The sequence below is a fragment of the Mobula birostris genome, chromosome 2 (assembly GCF_030028105.1).
Source record: "Mobula birostris isolate sMobBir1 chromosome 2, sMobBir1.hap1, whole genome shotgun sequence".
NCBI classification, from domain to species: domain Eukaryota; kingdom Metazoa; phylum Chordata; class Chondrichthyes; order Myliobatiformes; family Myliobatidae; genus Mobula; species Mobula birostris.
The window spans coordinates 96,384,851-96,400,498 of NC_092371.1; the positions used below are offsets into that span (position 1 = coordinate 96,384,851).

At 43.7% G+C, this 15,648-nt stretch overlaps 1 protein-coding gene across 2 annotated transcripts in view; it reads right to left on the reverse strand.

Annotated features, from left to right (window-relative positions):
- The window catches only part of hira (histone cell cycle regulator a), a 140,805-nt gene that overhangs the window by 112,167 nt on the left and 12,990 nt on the right, over positions 1 to 15,648 (reverse strand). Inside the window, exon 2 of one of the 2 annotated variants that reach the window (XM_072245421.1) lies at positions 14,237 to 14,341. The exons of the other annotated variant lie outside the window; for it this stretch is intronic. The gene's annotated coding sequence lies outside the window, so the exon portion shown is untranslated. The remainder of the gene's footprint in view (positions 1 to 14,236; positions 14,342 to 15,648) is intronic. 2 annotated transcript variants of the gene reach the window in all.

A 15,648-nucleotide genomic window follows, 5' to 3' on the forward strand; every position in this document is an offset into this window, starting at 1 on the left:
CTGTAAAAGCTCTTTGGATTATCCTTCACTTTGACTACCAAGGCAACCTCATGTCTTCTTTTAGCCCTCGTGATTTCTTTCTTAAGTATTTTCTTGCACTTCTTGTACTCCTCAAGCACCTGATTTACTCCTTATACATGTCATACAACTCCCTCTTCTTCTTTATCAGAGCTGCAATATCCCTTGAGAACCAAGGTTCCTTATTCCTATTCACTTTGCCTTTAATCCTGACAGGAACATACAAATTCTGCACTCTCAAAATTTCTCCTTTGAAGGCTTCCCACCTACCGATCACATCCTTGCCAGAGAACAACCTGTCCCAATCCACGCTTTTTAGATCCTTTCTCATTTCTTCAAATTTGGCCTTCTTCCAGTTAAGAACCTCAACCCTCAGACCAGATCTATCCTTGTCCATGATCAAGCTGAAACTAATGGTGTTATGATCACTGGAACCGAAGTGCTCCCCTACACAGACTTCTGTCACTTGTCCTAACTCGTTTCCTAACAAGAGATCCAATATTGCATCCCCTCTAGTTGGTCCCTCTATATATTGATTTAGAAAACTTTCCTGAACACATTTTACAAACTCTAAACCATCTAGACCCCTAACAGTATGGGAGTCCCAATCAATATATGGAAAATTAAAATCCCCTACCACCACAACTTTATGTTTCCTGCAGTTGCCTGCTATCTCTCTGCAGATTTGCTCTTCCAATTCTCGTTGACTACTGGGTGGTCTGTAATACAATCCCACTAATGTGGCCATACCCTTCCTGTTTCTCAGCTCCACCCATAAGGACTCAGTAGACAAGCCCTCTAATCTGTCCGGCCTGAGCACTGCTGTAATATTTTCCCTAACAAGCAATGCTACTCCCCCACCTTTCATTCCTCTGCCTCGATCACATCTGAAACATCCGAACCCTGGAATATTAAGCTGCCAGTCCTGCCCTTCCTGTAGCCAAGTTTCACTAATTGCTATAACGTCATAATTCCACGTGTCAATCCACGCCCTCAACTCATCCGCCTTCCCCACAATACTCCTAGCATTGAAATATATACACCTCAGAAGATTTTTACCACCACTCACAACGTTTCTATTAGCGGATTTGCTTGAACTTTTAACATCATTTATTTTCACCCCAGCCACACTGTCAGCTCTGGCACTCTGGTTCCCATCCCCCTGCAAATCTAGTTTAAAGCCTCCCCAACAGCATTAACAAACCTCCCTGAAAGGATATTGGTCCCCCTGTAGTTCAAGTGTAACCCGTCTCTCTTGTACAGGTTCCACCTGCCCCAGAAGAGGTCCCAATTATCTTGAAATCTGAAACCTTGCCCCCCTATACCAGTTCCTCAGCCACTTGTTCATCCTCCAGAGCATCCTATTCCTACCCTCACTGGCATGTAGCACAGGTAGCAATCCTGAGATTACCACCCTCAAGGTCCTGCTTTTCAACTTCCTACCAAGCTCTCTATACTCACTCTCCAGGACCTCCTCACTCTTCCTTGCTATGTCATTGGTACCGATGTGCACCACGACATCTGGCTGATCACCCTCCCACTTCAGAATGTCATGCAATTGATCAGAGACATCCCTGACCCTGGCACCCGGGAGGCAACAAACCATCCTGGATTCTCTGTCACGACCACAGAACCTCCTATCTGCACCTCTAACTATTGAGTTCCCTATCCCGACTGCTCTCCTGTTTTCCCCCCTCCCTTCTGCATTGCATTATGAAATTATGAAATAAATCCAGGACCAGCCTATTGGCTCAGGGTGTCTGATCCTCCAAGGGAGGAGTTGTAAAGTTTGATGGCCACAGGCAGGAATGACTTCCTATGACACTCTGTGCTGCATCTCGGTGGAATGAGTCTCTGGTTGAATGTACTCCTGTGCCCACCCAGTACATTATGTAGTGGATGGGAGACATTGACCAAGATGGCAGCTCATGCAACTACTTTTTACTGCAGTAAGGCTTTCTACCACTACCACCCGTTAAGACAGTGAGCTCCACATTCTTATCACTCTCAGGGTGAGGAGGCGTTCTTGACATCCTTGTTAAGATTTGTTTTAAATACTTTAATTAAGTCTGCCCTCAGTCTGCTTCAAAAAAACTCTTCTCCGACCTTTTCTTAGTTACAGATTTCAAGTCCTGTCTAGAACTTTTTAAATTTCCTCTGCAATACTGCCTGTGCATCAGATCTTCTCTGTAATTCTGTGACCAGAAAAGTACTCAGAATTCAGGACGCAAGCTAACCAATTTTGCTTCTTTACCACTTATTGTCCAAATTTCTATGAATAAAACAACAAAGGTCAGTATCTACAGCTTCTCTCACAAACAAGACATCTCATACAGGTTCAAGAGGAATAGGTTAAATAAACCAATTTCCATTTACAATTTAATCAGAACTCAGAAATATTACTCATAGCTAGCTGCCTGTGCAATAATGTAGATTAACACTCTCATATAATATCAATTGATTGATTGGATGTCCATTATATCCAACCATGAAAGTTATTTGCAACCTGTGTGGGAGAGTTTTCTAAGTGGAAAAGCCATTGCACTGGGGCAGCTCCACTCCCTTGACCTCTGAAGTCCAGTTCCAGTAGTGCAAGTAGTCATCACAACCGGGGTCTTCCTTGGTTGCTGTGAGCGTCTATGACTTCTGTGCCTTGCCATGCCCTTCGTTCTCCATTAAGTGCTGCACAGCCACCTTCTTGACAGTTGGATCTAATAATATTTTACAGGCTCTCAAATATCAGCATAAATTCCCAACTGGCAAACCTAAGGCAATCACTTCTAATTTCAGATGACATCAGTTCCACTCAAGAAAAAAAAACATGTCATTATTTTAGGAAGGCAATAAATATAACCTCTGATGACTCTATGGAGTCCTGGTTAGAAACATAGAAACATAGAAAATAGGTGCAGGAGTAGGCCATTCGGCCTTCGAGCCTGCACCGCCATTTATTATGATCATGGCTGATCATCCAACTCAGAACCCTGCACCAGCCTTCCCTCCATACCCCCTGATCCCTGTAGCCACAAGGGCCATATCTAACTCCCTCTTAGATATAGCCAATGAACTGGCCTCAACTGTTTCCTGTGGCAGAGAATTCCACAGACTCATCACTCTCTGTGTGAAGAAGTTTTTCCTAATCTCAGTCCCAAAAGGCTTCCCCTTTATCCTCAAACTGTGACCCCTCATTCTGGATTTCCCCAACATCGGGAACAATCTTCCTGTATCTAGCCTGTCCAATCCCTTTAGGATTTTATATGTTTCAATCAGATCCCTCCTCAATCTTCTAAATTCCAGAGAGTACAAGCCCAGTTCATCCAGTCTTTCTTCATATGAAAGTCCTGCCATCCCAGGAATCAATCTGGTGAACCTTCTTTGTACTCCCTCTATGGCAAGGATGTCTTTCCTCAGATTAGGGGACCAAAACTGCACACAATACTCCAGGTGTGGTCTCACCAAGGCCTTGTACAACTGCAGTAGTACCTCCCTGCTCCTGTACTCAAATCCTCTCGCTATAAATGCCAGCATACCATTCGCCTTTTTCACCGCCTGCTGTACCTGCATGCCCACTTTCAATGACTGGTGTATAATGACACCCAGGTCTCGTTGCACCTCCCCTTTTCCTAATCGGCCACCATTCAGATAATAATCTGTTTTCCTATTTTTGCCACCAAAGTGGATAACTTCACATTTATCCACATTAAATTGCATCTGCCATGAATTTGCCCACTCACCCAACCTAGCCCAGTCACCCTGCATCCTCTTAGCATCCTCCTCACAGCTAACACTGCCGCCCAGCTTCGTGTCATCCGCAAACTTGGAGATGCTGCATTTAATTCCCTCATCCAAGTCATTAATATATATTGTAAACAACTGGGGTCCCAGCACTGAGCCTTGCGGTACCCCACTAGTCACTGCCTGCCATTCTGAAAAGGTCCCGTTTATTCCCAGTCTTTGCTTCCTGTCTGCTAACCAATTCTCTATCCACATCAATACCTTACCCCCAATACCATGTGCTTTAAGTGTGCACACTAATCTCCTGTGTGGGACCTTGTCAAAAGCCTTTTGAAAATCCAAATATACCACATCCACTGGTTCTCCCCTATCCACTCTACTAGTTACATCCTCAAAAAATTCTATGAGATTCGTCAGACATGATTTTCCTTTCACAAATCCATGCTGACTTTGTCCGATCATTTCACCGCTTTCCAAATGTGCTGTTATCACATCTTTGATAACGGACTCCAGCAGTTTCCCCACCACCGACGTTAGGCTAACCGGTCTATAATTCCCCGGTTTCTCTCTCCCTCCTTTTTTAAAAAGTGGGGTTACATTAGCCACCCTCCAATCCTCAGGAACTAGTCCAGAATCTAACGAGTTTTGAAAAATTATCACTAAGGCATCCACTATTTCTTAGGCTACTTCCTTAAGCACTCTGGGATGCAGACCATCTGGCCGTGGGGATTTATCTGCCTTTAATCCCTTCAATTTACCCAACACCACTTCCCTACTAACATGTATTTCGCTCAGTTCCTCCATCTCACTGGACCCTCTGTCCCCTACTATTTCTGGAAGATTATTTATGTCCTCCTTAGTGAAGACAAAACCAAAGTAATTATTCAATTGGTCTGCCATGTCCTTGCTCCCCATAATCAATTCACCTGTTTCTGTCTGTAGGGGACCTACATTTGTCTTTACCAGTCTTTTCCTTTTTACATATCTATAAAAGCTTTTACAGTCAGTTTTTATGTTCCCTGCCAGTTTTCTCTCATAATCTTTTTTCCCCTTCCTAATTAAGCCCTTTGTCCTCCTCTGCTGAACTCTGAATTTCTCCCAGTCCTCAGGTGAGCCACTTTCTCTGGCTAATTTGTATGCTGCTTCTTTGGAATTGATACTATCCCTAATTTCTCTTGTCAGCCACGGGTGCACTACCTTCCTTGATTTATTCTTTTGCCAAACTGGGATGAACAATTGTTGGAGTTCATCCATGCAATTCCTAAATGCTTGCCATTGCATATCCACCGTCAATCCTTTAAGTGTCATTTGCCAGTCTATCTTAGCTAATTCACGTCTCATACCTTCAAAGTTACCCCTCTTTAAGTTCAGAACCTTTGTTTCTGAATTAACTATGTCACTCTCCATCTTAATGAAGAATTCCACCATATTATGGTCACTCTTACCCAAGGGGCCTCTCACGACAAGATTGCTAATTAACCCTTCCTCATTGCTCAAAACCCAGTCTAGAATAGCCTGCTCTCTAGTTGGTTCCTCGACATGTTGGTTCAAAAAACCATCCCGCATACATTCCAAGAAATCCTCTTCCTCAGCACCCTTACCAATTTGGTTCACCCAATCTACATGTAGATTGAAGTCACCCATTATAACTGCTGTTCCTTTATTGCACACATTTCTAATTTCCTGTTTAATACCATCTCCGACCTCACTACTACTGTTAGGTGGCCTGTACACAACTCCCACCAGCGTTTTCTGCCCCTTAGTGTTACGCAGCTCTACCCATATCGATTCCACATCTTCCTGGCTTATGTCCTTCCTTTCTATTGTGTTAATCTCATCTTTAACCAGCAACGCCACCCCACCTCCTTTTCTTTCATGTCTATCCCTCCTGAATATTGAATATCCAAGCTATGGTAGAAAAGGAATACACTAAATCAAACTTCAGAACACACACTTCTGACAGTTCATACAAAATTCACTCACTCATTTTCAACACTGTGATTATAAACTGGCCAATGGTCAAAATAACTGCAGATACTAACACTCAGATGAGAGGAGGCAACACATTTTGCCATAGGCGAGCACCTAGAAATATTCCACGCAACCTAAGTTCCAACAGGGCCACTTTGGAGCTTATGCAATCAAACAGCTAACCAACCAATCAAAACTACACAGTTTTCACAATATACATCAATGCAAACAAATGTACATGATTTACAGTGACATTGCTTGAAAATCTACAATAAAATCAAGACTTCAGATGCAGTTAAGGAATGACCTGACGTGAACCTAGAAAGGCAAACACGAGGAATTCTGCAGATGCGGGAAATTCAAGCAATACACATCAAAACACTCTTCGTCAGGACTAACTGAAAGAAGAGCTAGCAAGAGATTTTAAAGTGGGACGGGGAGAGGGAGATCCAAAATGATCGGAGAGGACAGGAGGGGGAGGGATGGCGCCAAGAGCTGGACAGTTGATTGGCAAAAGGGATATGAGAGGATCATGGGACAGGAGGCCCAGGGAGAAAGAAAAGGGGGAGGGGGAAACGCAGAGGGGTATAGTGAGAGAGACAGAGGGAGAAAAAGGAGAGAGAGAGAGAAAGAATGTGTGTATATAAATAAATAACGGATGGGGTACGAGGGGGAGGTGGGGCATTAGCGGAAGTTTGAGAAGTCAATGTTCATGCCATCAGGTTGGAGGCTACCCAGGCGGAATATAAGATGTTGTTCCTCCAACCTGAGTGTGGCTTCATCCTTACAGTAGAGGAGGTTTTGGACAGACATATCAGAATGGGAATGGGATGTGGAATTAAAATGTGTGGCCACTGGGAGATCCTGATATCTTTAAACTAACAGCAAAGCATTAAGCATTATTTCAAGATTCAGAAATCAATGTCATTCCAACAGGCCTTACTGTAAGCAGATAAAAACTTAAGCTTTAACTGATTCATATAAATACAAAAACCAAATCTAAATACAGTCAATTCTGGTTAATTGGTCCATCATTTAATTGGGGCAGCTGCTTATTTGGGACAACTCTTAAAGAACAAAAATTGATAAAATATCCATGATTCCCTTCATTTATTTGGGACACCATGCCACTTAATTGGGAAGGAGACTGTTGCTTAACAGTTTCTAACTCATGTCACTCAAGTAAACTTGTGTACCAATTAGACACTACACAATGCTTAGAACACACAGGTTTTAAATAGCATCAGTTGTGTGAGTTTGTGTTCAACAAGCAGTGATTTTTGTCACTGATAATTGGCAAGAAATGAGCAGTCAGACAATTTAGAATTGCTTTGCCCCCTGTGGTTTCAAGCTTGGAGATGCCAGAAACAGCAGGGAGTGAAAATTAAACAATTTCACTACTTCAACGAGTTAGGGACTACAAAGAATTTGAAGGTATTGACAATCATCTTGAATGTTACAGTCAAAATTGATTGATGTTGAAATGAAGATTTGGTGGATGCAATCATCGAAAGCATTGTAGGAAGGCAGTCCACTATCTGCACAAGGTGTCTGCACTGGTTTTGTTCATTTACAGCTCATCAAAATTACATGGCAGCATGCTGGTGTCTGTCGTATTCAACCACGACAGTGAAACTTGTGTGGGAGAGTTGTTAAAGTGTTATACCTTTGAACTGGGACAGTTCCACTCTCCCAACCTTGGAAATCAGAATCAGATTTATTATCACCGGCATGTGAAATGAAATCTGTTACTTAAAAGCAGCAGTTCAATGTATATATAGTTCAATCATATAGAAGAATAAATGAATGAATGAATGAATGAATGAATGAATAAATAAATAAATAAATAAATAGCTGGATAAATAAATAGATAGATAGATAGATAGATAGATAAATAACAGTATATTAGATTAGATTCAACTTTATTGTCATTGTGCTGAGTACAGATACAAAACCAATGAAATTCAGTTAGCATCTGACCAGAAATGCAAAGCATAGTGTTATTTACAAAATAAATGCAAATAAAAAGTAAGTGCTACAGCACACAAATATAAAAGTACTGAGACAGTACAATATGGGTGCAATACTGCTTATTGCTGTGATGTGAGGTTCAACAGGGTCACAGCCTCAGGGAAGAAGCTCTTCCTGTGCCTGCTGGTACAGGAGCGAAGGCTCCTGTGGCGCCTACCGGAAGGGAAGAGAGTAAAAGTCCATGGTTAGGGTGAGATGCATCCTCGATAATGCTTTTCGCTCTGTCCAGGCAGTGCTTATGGTAGATGTTCTCAATGGTGGGCAATTGGGTGCCAAGAACCCGCTGGGCAGTTTTCGCCACATGATGGAGTGCTTTGCGGTCCGATACGGGACAATTGACATACCACACTGAGATGCAGTTGGTGAGTATGCTCTCAGTGGTACAGCGGTAAAAGTCCGTCAGTATCCTGGGACAGAGGTGAGCTTTCTTGATGCTCCACAGGAAATAAAGGCGCTATTGTGCCTTTTTGATCAGGATGGAGGAGTTCAGGGACCAGGTGAGATCCTCGGAAATGTGGACTCCAAGGAATTTGAAGCTTGATACACGCTCCACTACAGCTCCATTGATGTAGATGGGGATGTGAGTGTGGTTCCTAGCATGCCTGAAGTCCACAATGATCTCCTTGGTCTCCTGGGTGTTAAGGGCCAGGTTTTTGTCGGTGGCCAGGTGCTGGACCTCGTCCCTGTAGGCTGTCTCGTCGTCCTCTCTGATCAGGCCAACCACCACGGTGTTGTCTGCGAATTTGATTCTGGAGTTAGAACCATGTACATGAACGCAGTCATAGGTGGAAAGGGAGTACAGAAGAGGGCTCAGCATACAACCTTGAGGCACGCTGGTGTTCAGGGTGAGAGTGGAGGAGGAGAGGTTGTCTAACTTAATTGATTGGAGTCAGTTAGTCAGAAAGTCCAAGGTCCAATTGCAGAAGGAAGAGCTGATATCCAGCTGGCGAAGTTTGGCGATCAGCTTGGAGGGGATCACAGTACTGAATGCCGAACTAAAGTCAATGAACAGCATTCTGACGTAAGAGTTGGAGCTGTCCAGGTGGGTCAGGACAGAGTGAAGTGCCGTGGAGATGGCGTCCTCTGTTGACCCGTTGGTGCAATAGGCAAATTGATGGGGGTCCAGGGTAGTGGGCAGACAGGATTTCAGATGTGATCAAACCAGTCTCTCAAAGCACTTTGCAATGATGTACATTGAATAATTAATAATCATGTTAAAACAGAAATAATAAATATTTTTAAAATGAGGTAGTGTTCAAGGGTTCAATGTCCATTTTGGAATTGGATGGCAGAGGGGAAAAAGTTGTTCCTGAATCGCTGAGTGTATGCCTTCAGGCTTCTGTACCTCCTACCTGATGGTAACAGTGAGAAAAGGGCATGCCCTGGGTGCTGGAGGTCCTTAATAATAGATGCTGCCTTTTTGAGACACTACTCCTTGAAGATATCCTGAGTACTTTGTAAGCTAGTATCCAAGATGGAGCCAACTAAATTTACGACCCTCTGCAGCTTCTTTTGGTCTGTGCAGTAGGCCCCCCATATCAGACAGTGATACAGCCTGCTCTACATGGTACATCTATCAGAGTATTTGAGTGTTTTTGTTGACATGCCAAATCTCTTCAAACTCCTAATAAAAGTATAGCTGTTGTCTTGCCTTCTTTATAGCTGCATCGATATGTTGGGACCAGGTTAGGTCCTCAGAGATCTTGACACCCAGGAAACTGAAGCTGCTCACTCTCTCCACTTCAGATCCCTCTATGAGGATAGGCATGTGTTCTTTCATCTTACCCTTCCTGAAGCCCACAATCAGCTCTTTCGTCTTACTGATGTTGAGTACAAGGCTGTTACTACGACACCACTCCACTAGTTGGTATATCTCACTCCTGTGCATCCTCTTGTCACCATCTGAGATTCGACCAACAATGGTTGTGTCATCAACAAATTTATAGATCATATTTGAGCTATGCCTAGCCACACAGTCATGGGTATAGAGTAGGGCAGTGGTCTTAGCATTCACCCCTGAGGTGCACCAGTGTTGACCATCAGCAAGGAGATATTATCACCAATCCGCAAGATTGTGGTCTTCCGGTTAGGAAGTCGAGGATCCAATTGCAGAGGGAGGTACAGAGGCCCAGGTTCTGTAACTTCTCAATCAGGATCGTGGGAATGATGGTGTTAAATGATAACCTATAGTCAATGAACAACATCCTGACATAGGTGTTTGTGTTGTCGAGGTGGTCCAAGGCCATGTGAAGAGCCATTGAGATTGCATCTGCCATTGACCTATTATGGTGATAGGCAAATTGCAGTTGGTCCAGGTCCTTGCTGAGGCAGGACTTCAGTCTAGTCATGACCAACCTCTCAAAGCATTTCATCACTGTAGATGTGAGTGTTAACTGGGCTATAGGTTTGCTAGCATAGTTCGGGAGGGTTTAAACTAATTTGCGAGGGGGATGGAACACAGAGCGATAGAGCAGTGAAAGAAGTGCATGGAGTAAAGCCAGATCTAACATACAGAGAGGCTTTGAGGAAAGAGAAGCAGAATAAACGGTGTAAAGACAGTAAGGTAGAAGGGCTGAAATGTGTGTACCTCAATGCAAGAAGCATCAGGAACAAAGGTGATGAACTGAGAGCTTGGATACATACATGGAATTATGATGTAGTGGCCATTACAGAGACTTGGCTGGCACCAGGGCAGGAATGGATTCTCAATATTCCTGGATTTCAGTGCTTTAAAAGGGATAGGGAGGGCAGAAAAAGGGGAGGAGGGGTGGCATTACTGGTCAGAGATACTATTACAGCTACAGAAAGGGTGGGTAATGTAGCACGATCCACTTTTGAGTCAATATGGGTGGAAGTCAGGAATGGGAAGGGAGCAGTTACTCTACTGGGGGTATTCTATAGGCCCCCTGGTAGCAGCAGAGATACAGAGGAGCAGATTGGGAGGCAGATTTTGGAAAGGTGCAAAAATAACAGGGTTGTTATCATGGGTGACTTTAACTTCCCTAATATTGATTGGCACCTGATTAGTTCCAAGGGTTTCGATGGGGCAGAATTTGTTAAGTGTGTCCAGGATGGATTCCTGTCACAGTATGTGGACAGGCCGACCAGGGGGAATGCAATACTAGATCTAGTACTAGGTAATGAACTGGGTCAGGTCACAGATCTCTCAGTGGGTGAGCATCTGGGGGACAGTGAACACCGCTCCCTGGCCTTTATAATTATCATGGAAAAGGATAGAATCAAAGAGGACAGGAAAATTTTTAATTGGGGAAAGGCAAATTATGAGGCTATAAGGCTAGAACTTGCAAGTGTGAATTGGGATGACGTTTTTGCAGGGAAATGTACTATGGACATGTGGTCGATGTTTAGAGATCTCTTGCGGGATGTAAGGGATAAATTTGTCATGGTGAGGAAGATAAAGAATGGTAGGGTGAAGGAACCATGGGTGACAAGTGAGGTGGAAAATCTAGTCAGGTGGAAGAAGGCAGCATACGTGAGGTTTAGGAAGCAAGGATCAGATGGGTCTATTGAGGAATATAGGGAAGCAAGAAAGGAGCTTAAAGAGGGGCTGAGAAGAGCAAGGGGGCATGAGAAGGCCTTGGCAAGTAGGATAAAGGAAAACCCCAAGGAATTCTTCAATTATGTGAAGAAAGAAAGGATGACAGGAGTGAAGGTAGGACCGATTAGAGATAAAGGTGGGAAGATGTGCCTGGAGGCTGTGGAAGTGAGCGAGGTCCTCAATGAATACTTCTCTTCAGTATTCACCAATGAGAGGGAACTTGATGATGGTGAGGACAATATGAGTGAGGTTGATGTTCTGGAGCATGTTGATATTAAGGGAGAGGAGGTGTTGGAGTTGTTAAAATACATTAGGACAGATAAGTCCCCGGGGCCTGACGGAATATTCCCCAGGCTGCTCCACGAGACAAGGGAAGAGATTGCTGAGCCTCTGGCTAGGATCTTTATGTCCTCGCGGTCCACGGGAATGGTACCGGAGGATTGGAGGGAGGTGAATGCTGTTCCCTTGTTCAAAAAAGGTAGTTGGGATAGTCCGGATAATTATAGACCAGTGAGCCTTACGTCTGTGGTGGGAAAGCTGTTGGAAAAGTTTCTTAGAGATAGGATCTATAGGCATTTAGAGAATCATGGTCTGATCAGGGACAGTCAACATGGCTTTGTGAAGGGCAAATCATGTCTAACAAGCCTGATAGAATTCTTTGAGGAGGTGACCAGGCATATAGATGAGGGTAGTGCAGTGGATGTGATCTATATGGATTTTAGTAAGGCATTTGACAAGGTTCCACACGGTAGGCTTATTCAGAAAGTTAGAAGGCATGGGATCCAGGGAAGTTTGGCCAGGTGGATTCAGAATTGGCTTGCCTGCAGAAGGCAGAGGGTGGTGGTGGAGGGAGTACATTCAGACTGGAGGATTGTGACTAGTGGTGTCCCACAAGGATCTGTTCTGGGACCTCTACTTTTCGTCATTTTTATTAACGACCTGGATGTGGGGGTAGAAGGGTGGGTTGGCAAGTTTGCAGACGACACAAAGGTTGATGGTGTTGTAGATAGTGCAGAGGATTGTCAAAGATTGCAGAGAGACATTGATAGGATGCAGAAGTGGGCTGAGAAGTGGCAGATGGAGTTCAACCTGGAGAATTGTGAGGTGGTACACTTTGGAAGGACAAACTCCAAGGCAGAGTACAAAGTAAATGGCAGGTTACTTGGTAGTGTGGAGGAACAGAGGGATCTCGGGGTACATGTCCACAGATCCCTGAAAGTTGCCTCACAGGTGGATAGGGTAGTTAAGAAAACTTATGGGGTGTTAGCTTTCATAAGTCGAGGGATAGAGTTTAAGAGTCACGATGTAATGATGCAGCTCTATAAAACTCTGGTTAGGCCACAATTGGAGTACTGTGTCCAGTTCTGGTCACCTCACTATAGGAAGGATGTGGAAGCATTGGAAAGGGTACAGAGGAGATTTACCAGGATGCTGCCTGGTTTAGAGAGTATGCATTATGATCAGAGATTAAGGGAGCTAGGGCTTTACTCTTTGGAGAGAAGGAGGATGAGAGGAGACATGATAGAGGTGTACAAGATAATAAGAGGAATAGATAGAGTGGACAGCCAGCACCTCTTTCCCAGGGCACCACTGCTCAATACAAGAGGACATGGCTTTAAGGTAAGGGGTGGGAATTTCAAGGGGGATATTAGAGGAAGGTTTTTTACTCAGAGAGTGGTTGGTGTGTGGAATGCACTGCCTGAGTCAGTGGTGGAGGCAGATACACTAGTGAAGTTTAAGAGACTATTAGACAGGTATATGGAGGAATCTAAGATGGGGCTTATATGGGAGGCAGGGTTTGAGGGTCGGCACAACATTGTGGGCCGAAGGGCCTGTACTCTGCTGTACTATTCTATGTTCTATAGTCATTAAGGCAGCTCATATTTTACTTCTTCGGCACTGGTATAATTGTTGTTTTTTTGAAGCAAGTGGGAACTTCTACCCGTAAGTGACAGGTTGAAAATGTCCTTGAATACTCCTGCCAGTTGGTTGGCAAGAGTTTCCAGAGCCTTCCCAGGTACTTCATCGGGGCCTTCCACCTTGCGAGGGTTTTGCCTCTTTAAAGAGAGCCTGACATCGACCTCCAAGACGGAGATCACAGGGTCACCGGGTGCAGCAGGGATCTCCACAGCTGTAATCATATTCTCCCTTTCAAAGCAGGCATAGAAGGTGGTTCCAGTTAGAGTTGTTGTCACAAACTGGTGTATTCTTCAGTTGCAGGGATAACTTCTTGGGTGCCTTACGCCCTTCAACCTGCACGAAGTGTTGCAGTGTTGCCTCTTGCCCATTGAATCACACTGATAATCTAATCTACCCAATCCACCAGAGATGACTTCACATGCAAGAATGGGCATGTTCCTACTTCACCGGGGGCTTGAGGCCTACCAGCTACCCAACATGATTTAGCCCACCTGTCAAAGCGATGTACCAGGGTGTGGCTGATGTCTCATGCAAACAGCTAATTGAAGCCACAGGTGAGAGACAAATGTCCGATGAGGACCAAAAGTGAGTGAGCTGCCCCAGAAAGGACATGACAACCTCCTTCACCAGAGGTGCTAACCCTCCCTGGACAACCCATACACGGCAGTGTATACTGAATTCCTCCATCGATAATTATCAGGAACTAATACAGGGTTACAGTACTGTAATAGCATTGGTAGTGTTCTAATCTGTTCTGTACTTCATTTAAATACATAATTTGTTACTCAGTTGGTCTTTTTTTTAAATATACCTTTTTAACTATTTCCATGAAACTTCAGCTAATTGGCCCTGCCTCTCAATTGGGCCAAAATGCACTGATCCCAATGTGTCCCAATTCACCAGAATCCACTGTTCTACCAACATGAAATTAGTAAACATTGACGGTATCTATAGGTTGAAAGTACTCAAAATGCTTATCCTCTTCTTTTATCCACAACTCACCCACAAGTGCATCTACTCGCTGGGATATCCAATTTGCAAATCATTTCTTGTTTCTCTCAACATGACCCTCAACAGTTAACCTGGAAAGATGTTCCATCAAGGTTACTGGGGAGATAAGAAATCCCATTTTCTGCTGATTATAAACACATTTTTCAGCAAAAATTACTGATAACCTGAATTAGGGTATTGGAACAATATTCTTATTGTCTCCTATACGGTACTTGGATATTCTAAATTTCAAAATCTGCCCAAACATTCTAACATAAAGTTAAATAATTATAGAAATCCATAAGGCCACAAGGCATAGGAGCAGAATCCAGCCATTCAACCCATCGAGTCTGCTCCGCCATTCCATCATGGCAGATTTACTATCCCTCTCAACCCCATTCTTCTGCCTTTTCCCCACAAACTTTAATCCCTTTCAAAATGAAGAAACTATCAACCGCCTCTTTAAATATATCCAATGTCGCCTTCCACAGACATCCGTGTCAATGAATTCCACAGATTCTCCACCCTCTGGCTAAAGAAATTTCTCATCTCTGTTCTAAAGGGACGACCTTCTGTGGTGAGACTGTGTCTGCTGGTCTCTATGAGAGATAGCCTCTCATTCTTCTAAACTCCAGCAAATACAGGCTCAGAGCCATTAAATGCTCCTCATACATTAACCCTTGCATTCTCAGAATCACTCTCATGTACCTCTTCTGGACGCTGTCCAATACCATTCCTTTTCTTGACATCTAGCACCAATCTGATTTTCCCAATGCACCTGCATATTAAAATCCCCCATGACTATCATAACTTTGACCTTTTTATATACCTTTTCTATCTCCTGTTGTAATCTGTACCCCACATCCTAGCAACTGTTCAGTGGTTTGTCTAACTCCCATCAGGGACTTTTTACTCTTGTAATTTCTTATCTTTTCCCACAAGGATTCTACATCTTCTGATCACGCCTTCTCTTTCTAAGGATTTGATTTCATTTTTTTTTTACCAACAGAGCCACACCACCTCCTCTGCTTACCTGTTTGTCCTTTTGATAAAATGTGTATCCTTGGATGTTAAACTCCCTACGATCCTCTTTTAGCCAGGACTCAGTAATGCCCTCATTGTCATACCTCCCATTTCTAACTGTGCTACAAGATTCCTGAAATTTTATAGTCATCTCATTTTGTGGGACTTGGACTCACATTACCATACACAATACAGACATCCCACCTCTCCCAGAAGTTCCAGGAGCCTCTCACATATCGATAGCGGCTCCCTGACACCTGCAAGTTATCTATAATATCCTGGAAATCTTTTTTTTTTGAGAGCAAGCCAACGACAGGGAGAGAGAGAGTGTGAGTGACAGACGTAGCGAGAGAGTGACAGAGAGAGCATCCTGATTGGTCTCTCTTTGTGCTAAGTAGACC